General features: G+C 42.9%; 1 protein-coding gene across 2 annotated transcripts in view; it reads right to left on the bottom strand.

Moving 5' to 3' along the window:
- Window positions 1–24,292, bottom strand: part of STARD13 (StAR related lipid transfer domain containing 13) — a 497,221-nt gene that overhangs the window by 285,812 nt on the left and 187,117 nt on the right. The gene's annotated exons all lie outside the window — the stretch shown is intronic.

Consider the following 24,292-nt stretch of genomic DNA (forward strand, 5'->3'; position numbering starts at 1 on the left):
CAGAAATTTCTAAATGAAAGGGTTTAGGTAAGTGAGGATAAACTAGGGGAAGAAAGGAAGCGGGGTGGGAGGAAGATTTGGGGGATCCATTCTCCACTGCTCTTATCCTGAAGTGGAAGTTTTAAATTAGTTGGGTAAGTAATTGGGTATACTCTTTAGTTGTGGTAAAGAGATGCCAGCATGCCCAAGTTTTGTTGTATTTTGATTGAGTTTCCATTGCTTGGTGGATTAGATCTTCCATCTCTGCGATTTGTTTTACACGTAGAAGCCATTCCTTAATGATGGAGGGGTTAGGTGATTGCCAACAGGATGGAATGCTGAGTTTAGCTGCATTAACCATATGCATAGCTACAGAGCAGAAGTATGTCTTTTTAGGCAGAGAATAGCGGTGAAACAGAAATCGGGCTGGAGAAAGGTCTAATGAGTACGTCATTACTTAATTGATAATGTTGTGTACTGTTGTCCAGAACTTTTGGATTCTGGGGCATTTCCAGAATATGTGGAGGAGATTGCCTTCTGGATCTTGGCATCTCCAGCAGTTAGGCAGTACTTTTGGGTAGATTTTGTGAAGTAAGAGGGGCGTCCTATACCAGTTAGAGACTATTTTGAAGCCATTTTCTTGTGTGGAGAGGTTAATCGTTCCTTTGGGAATGTTCGTGTATATTGCTTCCCAGTCATGTTCAGTGAGATTTATTGAGAGGTCTCGTTCCCACTTATTAGATGTGTTCATGGATTTTAGGGTGAGGTACGGAAAGAGCATGGTGTAAATGTCAGAGAGTAGGTGTCTCTGTGGGTCCTGTTTGCCACAAAGATCCTCAAAAGGTGTGCGTTGGCGTGAACTGGCCGAGCGTTGTGGGATTAGACAAAAAGTGTTTAATTTGGATGTAATTCCAAAATGGAAATATTTTTTTTTGTCATGTGGGATGAGAGAGTGTGTAGCGATATGAGGTAGCCTCCATCAAAGAAGTGTTCCGCTCTCATATGCCAGTGGGGCCATACAGTGGGAACGGAAAGTATTCAGACCCCCTTAAATTTTTCACTCTTTGTTATATTGCAGCCATTTGCTAAAATCATTTAAGTTCATTCTTCTTCCTCATGAATGTACACATAGCACCCCATACTGACAGAAAAACACAGAATTGTTGACATTGTTGCAGATTTATTAAAAAAGAAAAACTGAAATATCACATGGTCCTAAGTATTCAGACCCTTTGCTCAGTATTTAGTAGAAGCCCCCTTTTGATCTAATACAGCCAGGAGTCTTTTTGGGAAAGATGCAACAAGTCTTTCACACCTGGATTTGGGGATCCTCTGCCATTCCTCCTTGCAGATCCTCTCCAGTTCTGTCAGATTGGATGGTAAACGTTGGTGGACAGCCATTTTTAGGTCTCTCCAGAGATGCTAAATTGGGTTTAAGTCAGGGCTCTGGCTGGGCCATTCAAGAACAGTCACGGAGTTGTTGTGAAGCCACTCCTTCGTTATTTTAGCTGTGTGCTTAGGTTCATTGTCTTGTTGGAAGGTAAACCTTCGGCCCAGTCTGAGGTCCAGAGCACTCTGGAGAAGGTTTTTGTCCAGGATATCCCTATACTTGGCCGCATTCATCTTTCCCTCGATTGCAACCAGTCGTCCTGTCCCTGCAGCTGAAAAACACCCCCACAGCATGATGCTGCCACCACCATGCTTCACTGTTGGGACTGTATTGGACAGGTGATGAGCAGTACCTGGTTTTCTCCACACATACCGCTTAGAATTAAGGCCAAAAAGTTCTATTTTCGTCTCATCAGACCAGAGAATCTTATTTCTCACCATCTTGGAGTCCTTCAGGTGTTTTTTAGCAAACTCCATGTGGGCTTTCATGTGTCTTACACTGAGGAGAGGCTTCCGTCGGGCCACTCTGCCATAAAGCCCCGACTGGTGGAGGGCTGCAGTGATGGTTGACTTTCTACAACTTTCTCCCATCTCCTGACTGCATCTCTGGAGCTCAGCCACAGTGATCTTTGGGTTCTTCTTTACCTCTCTCACAAGGCTCTTCTCCCCTGATAGCTCAGTTTGGCCGGACGGCCAGCTCTAGGAAGGGTTCTGGTCGTCCCAAACGTCTTCCATTTGAGGATTATGGAGGCCACTGTGCTCTTAGGAACCTTAAGTGCAGCAGAAATCTATTTGTAACCTTGGCCAGATCTGTGCCTTGCCACAATTCTGTCTCTGAGCTCTTCAGGCAGTTCCTTTGACCTCATGATTCTCATTTGCTCTGACATGCATTGTGATCTGGAAGGTCTTATATAGACAGGTGTGTGGCTTTCCTAATCAAGTCCAATCAGTATAATCAAACACAGCTGGACTCAAATGAAGGTGTAGAACCATCTCAAGGATGATCAGAAGAAATGGAAAGCACCTGAGTTAAATATATGAGTGTCACAGCAAAGGGTCTGAATACTTAGGACCATGTGATATTACAGTTTTTCTTTTTTAATAAATATGCAACAATGTCAACAATTCTGTGTTTTTCTGTCAGTATGGGGTGCTATGTGTACATTCATGAGGAAGAAGAATGAACTTAAATGATTTTAGCAAATGGCTGCAATATAACAAAGAGTGAAAAATTTAAGGGGGTCTGAATACTTTCCGTACCCACTGTATCTTCTGTAGAAAGGCATTATGTAGACCTGGAGGGAAGGCCAGGTTTAGGCGGATTGGAGTAAGTGGACCTGGTGAGGATGATAAGTTGTATTTCCTGCAGGTTGTTTGAAAGGTTTGCAAAGTGTGTTCAATAGGTGGGTGGATTTTGTATTTAGTTGGGAGATGAGACGGTTCCATTCAAGGAGTTTGGTGGTATGGGAGAGAAACTGTGTACTTACCTATTTTAATACGCTCCGCTCACATGATCATGCAGCTCTGGCTTTCCTATGTAAGGGAGTACTTAACAATGGCTGTGAATTCCTGGAGCTGTGATGTCATCCCTAAGCTCCCATGGCCCAACCATTGTCGGCACTTCCTCCTCTCCCCTTCAGCAGCCACTCACTGACACAAGGAAGCCCAAGTTTCAGGATTGCATGACCAGAGCAGATTAAAAATAGGTAGGTAAATACAGTACAAAGATATTTTTATACAGGTTAGGCAGGACAGGTAGGGGAAAGAAGGATGGAATATTTTTAGAAATAGTTAGAGTTAGGCTTTTATTCCACTTTAAGTGGAATTAAACCCATTGATTTAACTGTTGCTGGTGCTCTCAACTTAAAGCGGCTGTATACTTATAAAGTATCGCATCGCATACTAGCTCATTATGAAATACTCACATTAGAACGAAGCCCCGGCACGGTCGTCTGGACAACGCTGAGGGAGCTGACATGCTCCCTCGGCGTCTCTTCCTGGTTCGGCTTCAAAGAATTTTGGTTCCTCAAGCCAAGGAAAAATTGGACTTTTTAGGCAATATTTGTTATAGCTTTATACATGTATAAAACTATAACAAATATTGCCTAAAAAGTCCAATTTTTCCTTGGCTTGAGGAACCAAAATTCTTTGAAACTGTATAACAGGGATGTTGGCACGCTATACTTTATTTCTTAAATCAAGGCTTCTATGAGTATCAAAACCCCCCCTCTTCCTGGTTCGGTGGCTCTGGCGCTGTAATTGGCCGGAGCCGTGATGACGTCACTCCCGTGAATGCGCTCGGGAGTTTCACTTTCCTGCAAGATCCGGCAAGTAGCTCTGAAGGTCAGCCGGACCTTAAGTGCTCATGTGCCGCAGATGTCAGCGGCTGCATGCAGGTTGACTATCTCCTAAACCGTGCAGGTTTAGGAGATATTAATTGTACCTACAGGTAAGCCTTATTATACATATATACTACCGCTTTACCTGTTAAGCCAGTAAATGGCTGGAGTCACAACTGATCACATGTGCAACACTGTGGCAACTGCAGATCAGAGGCTAAGATGGCAGCCCCCTTGGCTGTAAAGGATAGGAGGGTTTAGTTCTGTTTTAAAAAGAACTGTTATCTGTAAAAAAAAAAAAAAGAAGTCTATTTTTATGGAGCACCATTTACTGAGTATAATGTCTTGTCTCATATAGACAGATAATAGAGGTCATGTCGCTAATCAATATGCACCCATCAGACTGTCAGCTACTAAGTGCTTTCAAATTTATATTTTTGTATCATATTTCCTAATGAGCGATGCTTACTGTTTACAATGTTTAGTTCTACAGTTCTGGTAAAAAAAAAAAAAGAGTCAAGTGATAGGAAAATGTTTGAGACAAGTGGCCACATATTCCTGGAAACCAAACTTAATTGATTGTAATCTAAACAGAGTTCCATTTAGCGTAGCGGCTGCTACTTATGGGCACCCAGCCCAGGTCCTCTGCTAAGTCAAGCTGTAACTGAGCTGTTTGACAGAGTTTAGAAGAACCACGATCCCTCCGGGAATGTCCAACAGGCTGTAACAAACGCAGACCATCCTCATAGAGATAAACATTACCAGCGTCCGTGTTATGCACAAGAGAAGCTGTTGCGTTCTTCAACTGGAAACATCTCTGTCACTTGCAGCTATACACAAGTGCCAAACTTCCCAACATATTTTATGTCAAGTACCAGCATTTGTGAAAAAGGTTGGGGCTGTTTTTAGATTGTTGTGTTATATTAAATTATAATTATAATTATAATTAGAACCATCTTCTGTAATCTACGCTTGACAAAAGAAGGACTCCAGTCAAAGAGAAAATGAGGACATTATGTATCCAGGCTTTTGCCTGCCCCTGAGCTGCTTTTCTTCACCACAAACAACTCACAATCAGCATGAAGCAACTCTGTAACCAACTCCAAGCCAAAGCAAAGCAGCTCAGAAGTAAGTCAAAGCAACCCAGAATAATCTAAAAGCATACTACTGCATTTGACTTGCTTCTGAGGATGGGTTCACATATCAGCGAATTGGATTCGGGTTTCCCCGCATCCAATTAGCATGACATCTCAATAGAGCCGATTCATACAGGTCGGGAACGGCTGCGGAGTGGTTTGCAAAAGTGTCCTGTCCTTGTTTGGGTCCGGTTCAGGTGCGAATTCAGGCAAATATTCGGATCTGATTCACACCTGACCCAGTGAACAGACACACACCAGACCGCAGGCATCAACCCACGGCTGCACATATGTGAATCAGGCCTAAACCTGAAGAATGCTTAGACGTGCCCTAAACGTACAAAAATGTTAAATTAAAACCCGCGCTAAAATATATGTGAACCAGTGCTACCTGAAGCTGCTGCTCACTTAGGCAAAAGCCAAGATGGAATAAAACATTATAAAACACAGCGCTACCAGGAAAGTGATATAAGTGATGAATATAATCCTTCAATCAATAAATATCAATCTAATTTATAAATATAAAGTGCACTTAATGATAAAAACTTATATATATACTTATCAATAAATATATATAAAAATATTGCAATATATCAAAAATGCTAAGTGCTGAAGTGAAATTGTGCAAAATAAAGTGCAGTCCAAAAATATGAGTTCACTGAGTTGTCAAATAAAGTGCTGGACGAAAAGTGCTTGAAGTGCTCCACACAGTGATAAGTGCTCCAAACCGACCCTTTTGGGGATCCACTCACCAGATACTAGGGATAATCAAGCCTCAAAAGCAGGTATTCTCCAAGATAGCCCAGGGAATGGATGGATCAGCACACCACCAAACAAGCCTCCAACTTTTGATAATAGCCCCCTCTTGGTTAGGTACTCAAAAAGTAAGGGAAGGAGCCAGACATAGTGAAGCCCGTAAAAATGTATTTAAATCAATATTATTAAAAAACTACTCACAAGTGTAGAAGTATAAGACAGCGTTTGTGAAAACCACATCAGAACATATCTTGCGTCCACTTCCGGGATCGCTAGCCGGCGTGCGTTGCACGAGTAGGAGGGAAGTGACGTCGCGTGGTTAAGCTGTCCGCAGGAAGTACGTCGACGTGTTTCGCCCACCTATAATGGGCGTTATCATAGACATTTCCCTAAATGTACGTCAAGCAGCCAAGGGGCTACAAAGTAAAGAGTCAATACAATACTCACCAATAAATTAAAGGAGAAATAAAGCCAAAGCTCGTTTGGCTGTACCTCTCCTATGGACCACAGAAGTGCAGTTTGTTCTGCACTCCTGTGACCCATTTTTAGCAGACAGCAGGCTGAAGCCTACTGTTGGCTGACATCATAGTGCCAGTCCAGGCTCAGGAAATATAATGACCATATGGTCGGGATCCACCCAGGAGCCTGAAGCGACAGCTGGCTTAGCCTCTCAGCGTGCCACTGAAAGCCTGAGCCAGCCGCTCCTTCCCCCTCCACAGTCCAGTACATCAGTGAGTGAGGGGGGGTAGAGCAGAGAGCTGATGACTGACAGTCACTGGCTCTCTGCTCATGGGGCTCTGAGAACTGAGCGGGTGGTGTTTGATCGCTCGTTTCTCAGTCTTAGACCCATTGGGGGACAGATGAAGGATCAGACTGATGCTGCATCCACCTAGGTGAATATGATTACAAAACAAAAACGTTCCCATACTTCTCTTTTAAGACTGGCAATACACATTAATATTTCTCTCATCCAGCCCTGCCGGCAAACAAAAGAAATCAATTAATTTCCCCATTCACACTAAACAGAGTGGATAAAAGAAACTCCCCTCCCCTGCTGCTCATGTGGCAATTGGAATACCTGAGCAGAGACTGCATCCGACTGGCTTCAGCAGCTTTCAGCCTGGGAAATTTCTACCTGTCTCCTTCTATTTTGAAATCAAAATAGGTTGCTGTTAGGACCACCCATGGCATCAATTTTGTCCCATTTCGTAGGAATCAGGCAAAAAATGAGCCGTGTATGGCCTGCATTATTGTATAATGTCAGATCACATGCAGTTAATTTCTTTACTGGAAGGTTTAATGCACAGAAGGTTTACAAATCGGTTACTAACTGGTGACAGCAAGATTTGAACTATAACGAATGGCAGTTATATTAAACACTTCTGGACCGGAAGATTTAATGACCAGGCCATTTTTTGCGATTTAGCACTTCGTTACTTTAACGGACAATTGCGCGGTTGTGCGACGCTGTACCTAAATAAAATTGATGTCCTTTTTTTCTCACAAACAAAGCTTTCTTTTGGTGGTATTTGATCACCTGTGCGATTTTTATTTTTGGCGCTATGAACAAAAAAAGAGCGTCAATTCTGGAAAAAAAAAACAATAATTTTGACTTTCTGCTATATAACATTCCCAAAAAAAAAAAAAAAATTTAAAAATCAAAATTTGTTAACATTTTAGGCCAATTTGTTTTCTGCTACATATTTTTGGTAAAAAAAAATAGCAATAAGTGTATTTTGATTGGTTTGCGCAAAAGTTATCGCGTCTACTACCTACGGGAAAGATTTATGTCATTTTTATTGTATTTTTTTTTCCCTAGTAATGGCGGCGATCTACGATTTTTTTGCGGGACTGAGACATTGCGGCGGACAGATCGGACCCCTAACTGACATTTTTGACACTTTTGGGGGGACCAGTGACATTACTACAGTAATCAGTGCTAAAAATATCCACTGTTACTGTAATAATGACACTGGCAGGGAAGAGGTTAACACAGTAAGTGATCATGGGGTTAAATGTGTACCTAGGGGTGTGTATCTAACTGTATGTGGGCGAGGCTTGTGAAATGATCACAGAGACCTGTGATCCTACATAGACGGATCACAGGCACTCTGTGATCATTCCAGAAAGAAGAACGGTCAGCTGTGTTTACAACAGCTGACCGTTCTTCTCCCTCAGTGGGGAGCGATCGTGGGTGGCAGGCGGCAATCGGAGCCACCCGCCCCGTGCATCGGAGTCCCCGCTGACGAGTGGGGGCGGGAGCGTGCCCCCGGCGGCACACACCCCTAGCTGCAGGTGCGCGACCGAAGTAGACCAACGTCAGTTCACGCAGGAGGGGCTGCCTGCCGCAGTAATACTGCCGCGGCCGGTCCGGAAGCGGTTAAGAGAAGATTATTTATGTCGTCTACATATAGTGCAAGGATTTTGAACAACTCAGATCTTTATCTTTAGATACTGAGATTAATAAAGTGCATGTGATAAAATGTATCAAAATGCATACAAAATATCAAAATATGAGGTACTACAATAACTCTGCTCTGAAACCTGACCTTTAGCGTCGGTTCACGCTACGGCGATCCGACTTAGGGGGCGACCTGTGAAGTCGCGTTCACCGTGACTTCGGCTTGACTTGCACGGACTTCATAAAATTAATGTCTATGCAAGTCGCTCCAGGTCGCCCCGAAGTAGTACAGTACTCTTTTTCTAAGTCGGAGCGACTTGTGTCTCTCCTATTAGAACGGTCCTATACTACACTATGGGACGCGACGGTGCGTGACTTGTCAGGCTGACAAAGTCGCCTAACAAGTCGGACTAGTGTTAATGGACACTTACTGAATTAGGGCCATTTTAAAAGATATAATATGATTTTTAAACATATGTGGCCATCACACCTATGGAAACATAGAAGAGTGATGACAGAAAAGGACCAAGTGGTCCATCAAGTGAACCCCATTTACAACCACACACTGATATCTATCCTTTAGCCAACTGTATATCCACTAAATCTCCCGAAGGGTTAAGTCACAGTTTCTACAAATTTTGCTACTAGTTAAATAGTTAGTCAGGTTGAAAAAAGACACAAGTCCATCCGTTTCAAAAAAATAAAAATTGAAAACCCAACCATACAATCCCATATACATAATCCTATACCCGCTGTTGATCCAGAGGAAGGCGAAAATAAACCCCATGATCCAATTTGGTACAGCAGGGGAAAAAAAATCCTTTCTGACCCCCCAAGAGGCAATCGGATATTCCCTGGATCAACTTTACCTAAAAAAAATGTTAGTACCCATTTGTATCATGTACACCTAGGAAAGAATCCAGGCCTTTTTTAAAGCAATTTTGTGAGCTAGCCAGAACCACCTCTGGAGGGAGTCTATTCCACATTTTTACAGCTCTTACGGTGAAGAAACCTTTCCGTATTTGGAGACGAAATCTGTTTTCCTCTACACATAAAGAGTGCCCCCTTGTCCTCTGCATTGACCTTAAAGTGAACAACTCATCACCAAGTTCACTATATGGACCCCTTATGTATTTATACATGTTGATTATATCCCCCCTTAATCTCCTCTTCTCAAGAGAGAATAAATTCAGTTCCTCTAATCTTTCCTCATAGCTGAGCTCCTCCATGCCTCTTATCAGTTTGGTCGCCCTTCTCTGCACTTTCTCCAGTTCCCAGATATCCTTTTTAATAACTGGTGCCCAAAACTGAACTGCATATTCCAGGTGAGGTCTTACTAATGATTTGTACAGGGGCAAAATTATATCTCTCTCTCTGGAGTCCATGCCTCTGTTAATACAAGAAAGGACTTTGCTTGCTTTGGAAACATCAGTTTGGCATTGCATGCTATTATTAAGCTACCAGAACACCCAGATCCTTCTCCGCTATGGATTCCCCCAGTTCTACTCCATCTAGTATGTATGATGAATGCAAATTGGTACTCTTTAAATATTATTTGTATCAAACAGGAAGGTACTATAGCATTACAATAGCAAATATCACAAACAAGAATAAATAATTGGCCTGATGTTAATGATACCCTTATTTTGGTAATTTCTGAGATCACAGCTTAAAAATAAAATTATTCATGGTAAAAGATAGATCAGGATTTCTGTTTATTTACCAGATTGAATATAATAACTGGTGGTCTTTCACAATAATGAGCTTGCTAACCTGTCCTTTCAGCCCCAAATCCAATCACTGTCCAAATATTGTAGACTTAACCTCAGTAACATCTCCAAAATATGCCATTTTAACCAATAAATCCACCAACTAACAAACTTCCCACCTTTTTATCACTGAGCTTGACTCACTTGACTATTGAAACTCCTTCATCAAAGGGTTACCTCTACACAGGCTACCCCCTCTTCAGTCTATCATGAATGCTGCAGCCAGACTCATCTACCTTACCAGACGCTCAATATCCTCCACCTCTCATTGCCACTCCCTCCACTGGCTTCTGATTGCCCAACCAATAAAATTCTAATTGCTAACAACCTTTAAAGCCATTTACAACTTTGCCACAAGCTATGTCACAAATCTCTCTGCTCCTGCCAACACCTCCCACTAGGGCCGGTGCTTCCACTAGGCAAACTAGGCAGCTGCCTAGGGCGCATTGCCACCTAGGGGCGCAGCCAGGAGTCGGCACTCTCTCTCCATCATGAATTCTCCATCATGAATGATTATTGTTAGCTGAGGCGAGGGGCGGAGGTGGGGGGGGGAAGAAGGGACAGCGGAAGATGCCAAGTGTCTTGGGCAGTGGCGTAACTACCAGGCCCTGGCTTTCCACCACTGTTGGAGGGGCCCCAAAAGGCAAGAAGGGAGCCCCCCAGAGTGCTGCCTGCATGATGATCCTCTTCAGATGGAGCTGAGCGGCCTTAACCCCGGGCAGGAAATGACTCTCTGCACTGAGCTGGTGGGCAGCCATTTATTTCCCTGGGTCAGTATTAAGCAGGGAGCGGAGGAGAGCTGAACTTGAGCCAGAGCTCGGCACTGGAGGGCGGAACCTTTACTGGGGCAGAAGCGACGAGGCACCAGAATGGTCTGAGGAGGTTGGTGATGAAGGACGTGCGGAGCTCTCTGACTGCTGCTTTTCCCTCCACCAGGAGCCACCGCGTTTAACAGGGGTTCGGGGTCACCAGGTGTGCCATGAGGAATTGGGGTCCCTGGGTGTGCCATGGGGGATTGGGGCCCCCAGGTGTGACACGGAGGAACATCAGGGTCCCCAGGTGTGACACGGAGGAACATCAGGGTCCCCAAATGTGACATGGAAAAACATCAGGATCTGACATAGAGGTACATCGGGGTCAGTGGGTATGACAGCATGACATGGAGTAATATTGGGGTCCCAGTGTGTGACATGGAAAAACATCAAAGTCCCTGGGTGTGACATGGAGAGACATTAGGGTCCCCGGGTGTGAAATGGAGGAATATGGGGGTCACTGGGTATGACAGCATAACATGGAGGAACCATCAGATCAGGGTCACATAGAGTAGTTTTTAACCCCTTCCCTTTTTTTTGGGGGGGCGCAAGTAGCTGGTCTTGCCTAGAGCATAAAATAGTCTAGCACCGGCCCTACCTCCCACCATTTAGCTTCTCCTCCCATGCTCATCTCTAGGACTTCTCCAGAGCGTCTCCCACCCTGTGGAACCCTTAACCCCAATTTGTCCAGCTGTCTCCTACTCTGTCCACTTTTAGGCGATCCCATAAAACTCAGCTCTTCAGGGAAGCTTAACCCACCTTTACCTAGCAGTTGAATTTTTATACCTCACATCAACTCTTCCCTCACAGTGGCCCTCCTAACCCTGTATTTCAACTGTATTGTAAATGTACTGTCTCTCTTTATAATGTAAAGTGCGGCACAAACCATTGGCGCTATACAAATCCTGTATAAGAATGATAAAAATAATATAACTAAATCTGCAAGAGAGAGTTTACAAACCATTTGGAATTTAACTGATATCTGATTACACTGCTTTAAAAATATGTCCTGATGTTCAGCTGTATCCCAATAATAAAGAAATTTTACCCACTTAAAGTGGTAACACAAATTGCACTCAGTTTTGTCTCTTATTTGCACAAATTATTGAACAACTGTATAAAAACTTGTACATAGCAACTGGTAACACTTCCTATAGCAGCCACCACCAAACATTTTATGTAGCCCTAGTGGTTAAAATGAATTTTAGAACATTCCACTTCACAAAAGTGTTTCAGTTCATTGGTATTTCTAGGAGGCCTTTGTTTGAACAGCTCTCTTCACGTCATGGAACAACGTTTCAGTTGGGTTGAGATGGGCACTCTCTTGTCCATTCCAGAATATAAATTTTCAGTTTATTCTGTGGAACATTGGTAATCTAGCAATCCATGTCTTTTTTGATTTATCTGTAGCAAGAAATCAATAAACCACTGTGATTTTACATACAAACCTACCCCAGGATGAGATTCTGAGACTTCACTGTTTTTGCTGGCCTTCCAAGACGTTAGAGTGCCATAGCTCTTTTTTCTCAAATTGTCAGATGCCACTTTCAGGAGCTTAAAATACCAGAGTGATTTAGCAAGTGAACTTCATGCAACCATGGGTGTCCGCAAGGGGGGGGGGGGTCAATCCCTGGAATCAGGGATCAGCAAGGTGTCCACACACGGACACTGGTGTCCGTAAGTGGTCCTTGCAGGGTCCGGCGCGTCCACCACTGACTTTTTTCTGAGTCTGCTGCTCTCTGACTCACTGAGACCGTCACTCCCTCACCCCCCAGTTTCTCCTGTTTAATGTGTAGAGAGAGATGTAGATCTGGCTGCCCACTCAAGTGGAGTGGTGGTGAAGTCCTGCCTGCGTGCAGAGTGATCTGTGGGATTGTCTGGGGGAGGGACTATGCCACCAAGCACAGGAGAGAGAACTGGATAACAGAGCTGAGGAGGAGGAGGAAGCAAGGAGGACTCGTGGAGCGGAAAATATATATAATGATCGACCGATATTGTTTTTTTAATGCCGATACCGATATTTTGGTCATCGGATATCGGTATCGGCCGATATCGGGCCAATATTTTCGGACATGTAAAAATTTTTTTTTTTTACTCCTTGTAGAGGGATCTGGGGGTCTAAAAGCCCCCAAACCCCTCCTTGGCACTGAAAAGCATTCAAAACGCCAAGTTTGGCTGTTTTGAATGCTGTCAGTTTTTTTAATTTGGCGCCGAGTACCTGGAAGTGATGTCATGATATCAATTCCGGGTTTTTTATATGGAGACCCGATCAGAGCCGAATGCGGCTTTGATCGGGTCTGCGGCGGCTTTGATCGGGGAAAGTGCATATTGGCCACCGATATATCGGCATTGCCGATAATCGGTCGATCCCTAATATATATAATATATTCTTTGCAGGGGGAGAGGCCAGAGAGCTTGGAGGAAAACCGGAGGATTCTATTCTACATACAGGTGAAAAAAAGGTAAGAGTAAGAAGGGGGATCTATTCTATGGGGGACCGGCCCTGGCCTGGCCTGGCCTGCTCTAAAGGGGGTTCTATATAGGGACCCTGGCCTGCTCTATAGGAGGATCTATATGGGGGGCCCTGGCATAGCCTGCTCTAAAGGGGGATCTATATGGGGGACCCTGGCCTAGCCTGCTCTAAAGGGGGATCTATATGGGGGACCCTGGCCTAGCCTGCTCTAAAGGGGGATCTATATGGGGGGCCCTGCCCATGCATGCCACACAGGTGAAACACCACCAGAAGTTTAAGCTATGTGGTACCCGATACCCTGGATTACTACTGCTGCATTAGATTAGAGGGTAGGAGATGATGAATCAGGAAAGGAAAGAAAAAGTTACACAAATGGCACTGCCAAGGTGCACAAAATAGGTGCGGCCGTTCTGGGCTGCCTATTGTGGCCCACTTCAAGAGCGACACTGCGCGCGCACCTCCATATGCGCGCGCAGTTGGGGACCTGACCTGCCCATTTTGCGTATGACGTCATGCGCAATCTGGCGTCGGGTTGAGGGCCATAATAGGCGGGGCCTTACTTCCTTTCCACACAGGAGACAGCGTCCACCAGCATGGCGGCTTCTTGTGGGTAAGATCTTTGGCTATACTATTCGATAGGATACGGCGCATTCCCGGATGGATTTTGCTAATAGTTTTTTTTCCCTATTACGCCCTACAGATTACTCTAAGGCGGGGGCATATTCCCCTGCACCCGGCAATTTCACAGACTCCCAAACCCTGTATGCTCCTGCATATTCTACCACCATTATGCATATCTAAAATGCCTTAGTCCTTCTGACTCTGCATCGAGCAGGTAACCTTGCCCCTTATTTAGACACCTTTATTGAGGATAATTGAATTATGCATACCACAGATTATTCACGTATCCTATCCTAATTTATCTAGAACAGTATTCCACGCTGAATCCCAGCTATAGCTGCACTCAGCAGCTCTCCTTGTCTCCACTTTTTTATTTGTGATGTGAGTCTCTTCACAGAGACACCCAAAAAGGTACAGAACACTGCTATCTAAATATATTTGGAATACTCCTCCTTCTCCATGGTGTTGGTGGATACTGGTTTTACTCTATTCTTATTATTTTCATCTCCTGCCTTGACTGTCCCTTCACATTCGCTGGGGAGGCGTTTTTCTGGGGGGCACCTTTACCGAGTCCTGGCGTTGGTGAGCTTGTTCACGATGGATGTTTTGGATGCACACGGGCGTTCCACACTTGCATGCACTATATGTTTTTGTTTCATATAAATGTATGTATATGCACTAATTTGTGTCATTATTGCACTGTACAGGCTAATAAAGGCACTCTATACTTAATATGTTTCTATTCCCCTGAAGAAGCGGACTTTCAACGCCCGCGAAACATGTCGGGACTGGTTTGATGTTCTTCATTGGACCGAAATATTTGCATATTTTCTTGCCTTGTGTCTATATATGGCCTCACACATCTAGTTTGTTCATATGTTAGATGAATAATGAATACTATTCTCTGTATTGTCTATCTTGTTTTTAACATGCATTATTAATAAATATTTCATAATTTTAATGTAATCTTTACCTTATTGGTCCACCCGGTACCTTTAAAGTCCCACCAGCCCTCCCAATATTGTTCTGACTATTCTATCTCTTTTTCCCCATTTCTTCCGTTCCCTCGCTTCTCTGTTTCCTGGTTCCTATCCCTTTCCCCTACTTCATTCCGTCCTACCCTCCTCCCCCTCCTTTTCCCTTTTTTTTTTCCCCATCTCACCCATCTGTGTCTTCCCTCTGACTTCCCATTCTATTTTTTCTGTCCCTTTTCACACCCTTCCCATCTCCTTCCTTCCTTCTCCACTCCTTTATTCCTCCTTCTTTCATCCCTTATTTCTTTTTCTCTTTTCTTCCTTTCTTTTTTCCTTCATTGTTTTTTCTTACCCCGGCCCTCGCCTTTACACCTTAGGCCATAGCCGTGGGTTTACTTTGGGATGCTTTTCCCACTATTTATAATATACATTTCTAGGGATGTGGTACCTTCTTACTTAAATTTGATACAAACATACATTTTTTCTTCAAAATAAGAATTGACTAACAGTGCTTCAGACTTTATGGAAGGTTCCATTACAAAGTAACAAATAACAATGCCTTTGGACTTATTGGGATTAATAATTGTCTAGTTAAATTTTCATCTACAGTGGGGTCGATTTACAAAAGGCAAATGGGCTGTTCACTATGCAAGGGAAATTGCACTTTGAAGAGGGGATTTTCCTCAGAGTTTAGTGAATGAGATGAAGCTCTGCTGATTGTTATTATTCAATCATGTGCAAGCAAAAATGCTGTTTTTTCCCTTAGCATGTGATTGGGTATTATTTTCAGGTTAAATTTCACCACATTCAAGTTCTGGGACGAATTCCCTTGCAAGTGCATCTTCCTTTGAAAACTGAACAGCTTATTTTTTCCTTTAGTAAATCAACCCCAGTGTGTTTGGTATGGGATAGGGAACCAATAAACCACAACTTTAAGTTTCCTCATTCAATTAAATATCCAAGTTCAATAACTTCATTCCAAGATGCTACAATTCTAAAGGATGAGAAACTTTTTCCATCAAGAAACTTTTTTGTTTAAACTATGGATTCAATAAAGAAAGAACATGTGTTTTGTTTGTTAAGTAAGAATATTTCTATTATGAGTTCACTTAATATCAGATCATATATTAAAAAAACATCGATACAGGAATCCATGCAAATCCAACTGCATGTACTGTAACCCATACCAGACAATCCACCTGCTGACAGTTAGGGAGGACAAGGCCTGCATAGATGGAAAAGGGGGGCAAACATTGCAATGTTGGGGATCCAGAAGGTGAAGCCTTGTCACCAGGAGAATACCCAAACCTTCCCAGAGGAGAAGGTCCTGTAGCATTCATGAGGCATCCAGCGGAGATCCAATCAGAACAACGACTCCTCCGATGAGGCAGGAACAGTCTGTTCTGGTGAACCAGATTAAAGCCCTGGGTGTGAAGACATACCATACAGAAGTATTCTCAGAGTGATAGGAAAGCACTACCCCCTTCCCAGTCAGAGACTTCTTGATTCATAGAAATCATCTGGATGTCTCTCCTTAAACCCAAACACCCCAAAACCAAAAGGGATGCTAAAGGTCACTGGGAGCCTACAAGAGAAGGAGAGACTATGGTAGTAAGGCAACTCTTAGAAACCTCACACGTCCTGATGGGAGAGGGAGGATTCATTTCCTTGACTGGTTAGAAAAAGAGAAAGTGATCCTCTTCAGTGAGGATGGTGAACCAATATTACCAGCATTACATCAAGTAGAGGCCATCTTCAAAAGAGAACCGCAGGTGTAGGGTCCAGCAGAAAGATGCCGTTTGTGAAAGTCCAGAAAACAGACCCTCTTTAGGAGTGCTCGAAAATTGGGGATGAGAAGGTCCTAGGGAGGATGTAAGGTCCACTGCTTAGATAGGGTTCTCACAGTTCCTGCAGGTCCATCAGGACTTGTACCAGGACCTCCATAACTCCTACTTTTAGAATCTCTTTCAGGACTTCCAGAACGTTGCTCCTAGAATCCCTGCCAGGACTTCCAGCATCTCAGCAAGTGCTTCCAATGGCACTCCCAGAATCATTGCCAGTACTTCCAATGGTCCAACAGTGCAACAGTGAGGTGGTTCCAAGTGCTTCAAACAGGGTTACATCTGGGCCCAAGCCAAAATTCTGGACCTGGAAAGCAGTCTACGCCTAACTAACACAGTGCACTCAGGTCTAGAAAGTGTCAGAGTGCAGAGCCTAGTGCCCGAATATCACATTGCAGGCTAGCTCCACACATCGAGTCCAGTGGGGTCCAGGTACAGCCTCCAGAACTAGTGCTGTGGAAATGCCAATCTGGTTAGCTGATACTTTATATATCTCCTAGGACACTAGCATGCAGGGTAGAAGAGAGTTACATGGACTTGCTTACAATTATTTCTGTTTGCCAGTAACTCAATTTCCTGTAGGTGGCAGTATAAGCCGACTGTAATAGAATTCCTTTGCCCCTCAATGGGTGATAAAAGAAAATGTTTTTTCTATTTAGAAATTTTAAGTACATACTGTATGTACATGGCGCAGCCATGTTTTCCTATTGCATAGACAGACTCTTCTTCCAGCTTTGCAGTGCTACAAGGTTGAACCCTTTACTGCCTCTTCCCACAATGCAATTCAATGAGTCATCTGGCTCATTTAACCTCCCTGGCGGTATGATTATGTCCAGATTTCTGTGCTAAAAGGGGTACATTCTTTTGCATGGAAATCTGTTGTTTTACATTTTAAAACTCACCTTCCCCTGCGATCCCTCGCCGTCCTCCCCCGCCGTCCTCCCGCTGTGTTCTCGGACGATGCTGGCACCTGTCTTCCGCTTCCCTTCCCTGCGAGCGTTGCGACGCAGGGGGGTGGAACCGGCGGCAATTTAAAAAATGTAAGTACACTAAATTGAATGATACAAAGTTGTGACCCTAACGGATTACACTGTATCATGCCATTTCACCACAGGATTGCACCTGGTGACCTTTCCAGTGCCCTGCCTGTGCTTTTCCAGTTCTTTGTGTCTGGAAAATTGAGAACGACCATGGAGTCCAAAAAGCGTTCTTATTGCGCAAAAACGCTTTTATACAAACTGGAAAACAGCGACAGCGAAACAGAGTTACTTGAAGATCTGTGCGATAGCGATTTGTGGGAAAATTGGTCATCAGGTACGGAAAGTGAGGACAGCGATGATTCTGATGTCTCTTTCTGGTACATAGCTCCGTTGGAAATTCTGAAGAATCATGTGATAAACTTCCCAAATTCCACAAGCTATGTGCCAGAAAGAGACAGAATCTTTGCTGTAGTCACTTTCCGTACCTGATGACGACTTTTCCCACTAATCGCTTTCCCACTAATCAGTTCTTCAAGTAACTCAGTTTCGCTGTCGCTGTTTTCCAGTTCATCAAAAAGCAATTTTGCGCAATAAAAACGCTTTTTGGACGCCATGGTCGTTCAAAATTTTCCAGGCACAAAGCACTGGAAAAGCACAGGCAGGGCATTGGAAAAGTCACCAGGTGAAATCCTGTGGTGAAATGGCATGATACGTGTAATCCGTTAGGATCACAGCTTTGTATCATGTCATTTAGTGTATTTACACTTTTGAATTTGCCGCCGGTTCCACCCCCCTGCGTCGCAACGCTCGCAGGGAAGGGAACCGGAAGGCAAGTGCCGGCAATCGGCCATGCACAGAGCGGGGAGAGACTGTCAGGATGCCGTGGAGGATGGCAGGGAGGACGGCAGGGTAGCGCAGGGAAGGTGAGTAACATTGCGGGGTAATCCCAAGTGTGGCTCGGGGTTACCGCTTTTGGTACTGAAAGTTAACCCCGAGCCACACTCGGGAATACCGCCAGTGGGGTTAAAACAATGCCTCCTTGTAAATTATAACTCCTTTTATTAGGCAGAAAGTTTAAGGTTGAATGAGCAACAAGCGCAGCTCCCTTAAGTAGTACATTTTGAGGTTTTGAGGGTTGAGGGTTAAGCAGGAGCTGCCAAAGTTTACTTTTCCTATTAACAAACTGGTGATTGGTTGCTTGGACTGCCTCGCAACCAATCACCAGCTTGTTAACCTCCCTGGCGGTATGATTCTGTCAGGAATTCTGTTCCAAAAGCGGTACAATTCTTTTCATGGAAATTTGGCGTTATGTATTATAGGCCTACAATTCTTAGTAATTACTGACTTAAACCTGACCAAAACAAGACTCTAGTAGACATCCCAGATGTGATAAATTTGAAACACAAACAAGTGAATTATAATTGAATCAATAATATTATTTTATTATTTAATATATAATATATATAATAAAATTATATTATTGATTAGATTATAATTCATGCGCTATATATTATATATATATGTGTGTATATAGATATATATATATATATATATATATGTGTGTGTGTATATATAGGTATATATATATATATACATATATATATATATATATATATATATTTGCATAACGCATGAATTATAATCGAATCAATAATATAATTTTATATATATATATATATATATATGTGTGTGTGTGTGTATATAGGTATATATATATATACATATATATATATATATATATATATATATATATGCATATATATATATATATATGCATATATATATATATATATATATATATATATATATATATATATGCATATATATATATATATATGTATGCATATATATATATATATATATATATATATATATATATGTATGCATATATATATATATATATGCATATATATATATATATGCATATATATATAATATAAAATGTGTTATGTGCAACGTTTTTTTTTTTTTTTTTTTTTTGAATTTCCCTCCCTAGTTCCGCTCCCATGCAGCATTGCTGCTGCAGGGAACGGAACTAGGAAGTCCTCCTACCGACAGACGAGCGGCGGAGATCTCGCTGGCGGTCACAGCAATGAGAGCTCATCGCTGGATCGCCAGGATAAGGTAAGAGAAGCTCCGCTGCGCTGTCTGCACGCTCTGCCCATTGACCCCGAGCGTGACTCGGGGATACCGCTAATAGCAGAAAATTCCTACCCCGAGTCACGCTCGGGTTTACCGCTAAGGCGGTTAATAGGAAAAGTTAAAGTGATATTAAAGTCGTCAGACGTCACTCCTGGTTTACTCGGCTGCTAACGGCAGCGATTTAAAAAAACTGACAGTATTCAAAAATGCAGATTTCATGCATTTTGCATACTTTGAAGTGCAGAGCAGAGGAGGGGTTTGGGCTCTTTTAGACCCCCGATCCTTCCAAAAAGAGTACCTGTCACTGCCTATTATTGTCACAAGGGACGTTTACATTCCTTGTGACAGCAATAAAAGTGTTTAGATTTTTTTATTTTTAAGGAACATTGTTAAAAATAAAAAATAAAACACAATAAATAGGATAAAAAAAAAATATAAAGCACCTCCGTCCCCGTGAGCTCGCACACCAAAAAAGAAACGCATATATAAGTCGCGCCCGCAAATATAAACGATATTCAAATCACACATGTGAGGTCGAGCCACGATTGTCAGATCGAGAGCAATACATCTAGCAAAAGACCTCCTCTGTACCTCTAAACTGGTAACCGTCAAAAATGTTTAAAACATTACATATGGAGATTTTTAAGTACTGTAGTTTGTGGTGGTGGCAGCATCATGGTTTGGGCCTGCTTTTCTTCAGCAGGGACAGGGAAGATGGTTAAAATTGATGGGAAGATGGATGGAGCCAAATACAGGACCATTCTGGAAGAAAACCTGATGGAGTCTGCAAAAGACCTGAGACTGGGACGGAGATTTGTCTTCCAACAAGACAATGATCCAAAACATAAAGCAAAATCTACAATGGAATGGTTCACAAATAAACATATCCAGGTGTTAGAATGGCCAAGTCAAAGTCCAGATTTGAATCCAATCGAGAATCTGTGGAAAGAACTGAAAACTGCTGTTCACAAACGCTCTCCATCCAACCTCACTGAGCTACAGCTGTTTTGCAAGGAGGAATGGGCAAAAATTTCAGTCTCTTGATGTGCAAAACTGATAGAGACATACCCCAAGCGACTTACAGCTGTAATCGCAGCAAAAGGTGGCGCTACAAAGTATTAACTTAAGGGGGGTGAATAATTTTGCACGCCCAATTTTTCAGTTTTTTATTTGTTAACAAAGTTTGAAATATCCAATAAATTTCGTTCCACTTCATGATTGTGTCCCACTTGTTGTTGATTCTTCACAAAAAATTACAGTTTTATATCTTTAGGTTTGAAGCCTGAAATGTGGCAAAAGGTCGCAAAGTTCAAGGGGGCGAACTTCCGAACTTTCGCAAGGCAGTGTATATATATATATATATATACACACACACGTATATATATTTTTATAACGCTTGAACAAGTCATCTTGTTTGTGAAGAAAAAAATTCCTTTTTTTAATAAATTGTTGCAAAGGTAATGCGCTAGGCTGGTGCACCCTCTGTACTCTCTATAATGAGTACCTGTCATTGCCTATTGCTGTCACAAGGATGTTTACATTCCCTGTGACAGCAATAAAAGTGATTAAAAAAAAGTTAAAGCAGCAGCATAAAAATTAAAAAATTATAAATAAAGTCCCCCCGTCCTCCCATGCTCGCACGCAAAAGGCAAACGCATGTGTTGGTCCCGCACGCATGCAAAAAGCGATGATCGTCCCGCGCGAACGCCAGATCATAGGCAGTAATTCCAGCAACAGACCTCCTCTGTAAATCTAAAGTGGTAACCTGTAAAGGCTTTTAAAGCATCACCTATGGATAGTAACATTTTCGCTGTTTGTCACGGCGGTCCTGCGCAATTTTAAAGCGGCTGGGGTGGGACACATTTAGATGGGAGGGGCACCCATTTTTAGTCTTGCCCAGGGCAGCACCAAACCAAATGACACCACTGAATGCAGGGTTATGGTCTTGATGATGCCAGAGGACCTTAGCCTGCTAGATCAGATTCATTTGAAGGCTCTCAAATTTGTTATTTAACTGTCATGAAAATGTTTCAGGTTTTAACTTTCGATTTTAGATGCTTAGAAATATGTAAAGTTTGGAGGATATGCAAGATGTATTGTATTCTACTAGAATATAGTTATGCATGTACAGTGTACTTTTAAAGTGGAAGTAAAGCTGATTCTAAACAAATGGCTGACAGCCAGGGTATTAATGACAGAAGAGACTCTATTGGCAGAAGAGTCCCTATTGGTCTCTTCTGCCATAAATGCATCCTTCTGCCTGTCAGCTGCCATGTTCACTGAGTCACGCACGCGCAGCTCAGAGAACATCTATGGCTCCGGTCCGTGCTGCAGTGATGTGACTCCCCTGCGCATGTGCGGGAGTGACGTGATTGCAGCCTGGCCTATAAAATGGGCAAAGGCACGGGACCCGGAAGATAGGCCAGGTGAAGATGGAAACCCTGGGGGCCCAGCAGATCGATCCCACCAGAGCAGAGTCGTAACTAGAACCTTCAGGGCCCTGGTGCAAGAAACCATGAAGGACCCCCCGGACCCCTGGCTGGGACCCTTCCCTTCAAGCCTGGGGCTCTTCCCACTGATCCTGGGGCCCTTTACTCTGATTGCAGGGCCCTTAATTACGGTCCCGCAGCAGGACCCTTTCACAAGTTTTGCAGTGGGCCCCTTCCTGCCATCTTGGGGCCTCCCCATGGTGGTGGAATGCCAGGGCCCTGTTGCAAGTGTGACCTTTGCGATCCTGGAAGTTCACCCACTGATGTCAGTAGTTTTTATTTTTTGGTATTTTAATTGTATTGTTTTTTATCATTTTATTTTATTTCTTTACAATGTCACTGACTATGACTCTGTCCATTCAGAAAAGGAAGGAGCTGGTAAATTCCATATTTACCGACCCCTTCCTTGTTCTCTATTGTGACACATTTCCCCGCAGCAGCCGGCAGGAGAGGGAAGGGAGCACAGTGGGGGGGCCCAGGGGAGCACACATGGGCTCAGAGACAGCAGAACACAAGTGAACTGGATAGGAGGAGTGGCGGGGGCAGCATACAGAGGAACCAATCCCCTTAATTTTCCTCCTGCAGCTACAAGAGGAAAAAGGAGGACAGTGATTTCTCTACATGCTGCCCCCACCTCCCCTCCTATCCAGGTGTACAGGGGAGCCGCACAGGCCCCCTGCAGCATGGGGCCTGGTTGCAATTGCAACCCCTGCAACCCCTGTAGTTACGCCCCTGCACCGTAGCGCTGGAGGACACCATATGACAGGTAAGTTTGTCCTTATTGTACTAATCTGCTGTGTACATTATTGCATAAACCACCTGGGGGGCCCAAAAAAAAAATGTTTTATAGCGGACTTTACTTCTGCTTTAAACTCACACAAACATTGGCCAGCATTATTCTCTCATACATTCCTTTACCATACATAATTGTTTAAACAAACGGACGTTCGAGACCACAAAAGTTCTACTTCTGGATGTTTTCTTAGCACATGTGCATTACAACTGAATTTTCCCGACTGAGGACCATAATCACTGTTAGAATTGAATTTGTTAAGACATAAAAAAGGAGAAAAAATCCTTAATACTGATCAACTGTAAGTAAATCAGGCAAACATTTCCAAAACAATATGAACTTCTAATCATGCATGGCTAGCTTTTTAATTCTATCCAGAGTTCAGTTCAAGGGTTAAACACCAGGAGCAATCTACTTTGTACTGCTTTATGTTATCAATAGGTAGTATTATTAAACAAAACACATAATAAACAGTACAATGACAAACTACACTGAGTAATCTGCTGGTAGAAGTACAAACACTGCACAAGGAAAGTTTACATTGTAACTTCTTCCCTGCATTCTGCAGAAGGTGCACATTTCTTGTATAAATCCAATGACAATTACTACTTACTGTACTGTATACATAAAGGTGAAAAAAAGAAAGTTATATAAAGAGAACAGCAATGCGGATTGTTACAATGTAATGCTCCAAGAGACATAAGGATGCTGATCCCATCACTACAGATGTCAGCTCATGGCTTGTGCTCCACCTGTCTGCATGTGTCTACAGAAACACATGACATATTACAGAGCACATCACATACATTGACAGGGTAAGGACATGTGTGACCTGTGACTGTTCTCAGTATAATCCCAGTAAATGAATACCTGTGACAGACAATAGCCCTATGATCTCGGTAAATTCGTGCCTGTGACCGATGATCGCTGTATGATCTCTGTTAACTTACATCTGTGATCGATGATCATGTCATGATTTCAGTAAATTCATACCTGCGACTGATGACCTCACTACAATCTCATACCTGGGACCAATGATCACAGTATATCAGTAAATTCCTACCTGTGACTGATGATCACAGTATGATCTCAGTGAATTTATACCTGTGACCGATGATTGTATGAATTCATAAATGTGATCAATGATCACTGTATGATCTCATTCAATTTCTACCTGAGACTGATGATCCCAGTATGATTTTAAAGAATTCATACTTCCGACAGATGATTTTGCATGATCTCAGAGAATTCATACCTGTGACTGATGATCGCAGTATAATCTTGTATGATCTCAGAAAATTCATACCTGTAACTGATAATTGTAGTATGAGCTCACACCTTAGACCAAAGATCGCAGTTCAATTGCAAACCTGTGACCTATGATCGTAGTATGGTGTC

This window comes from Pelophylax lessonae (assembly GCF_965119305.1).
Source record: "Pelophylax lessonae genome assembly, chromosome: 2".
NCBI lineage: Eukaryota > Metazoa > Chordata > Amphibia > Anura > Ranidae > Pelophylax > Pelophylax lessonae.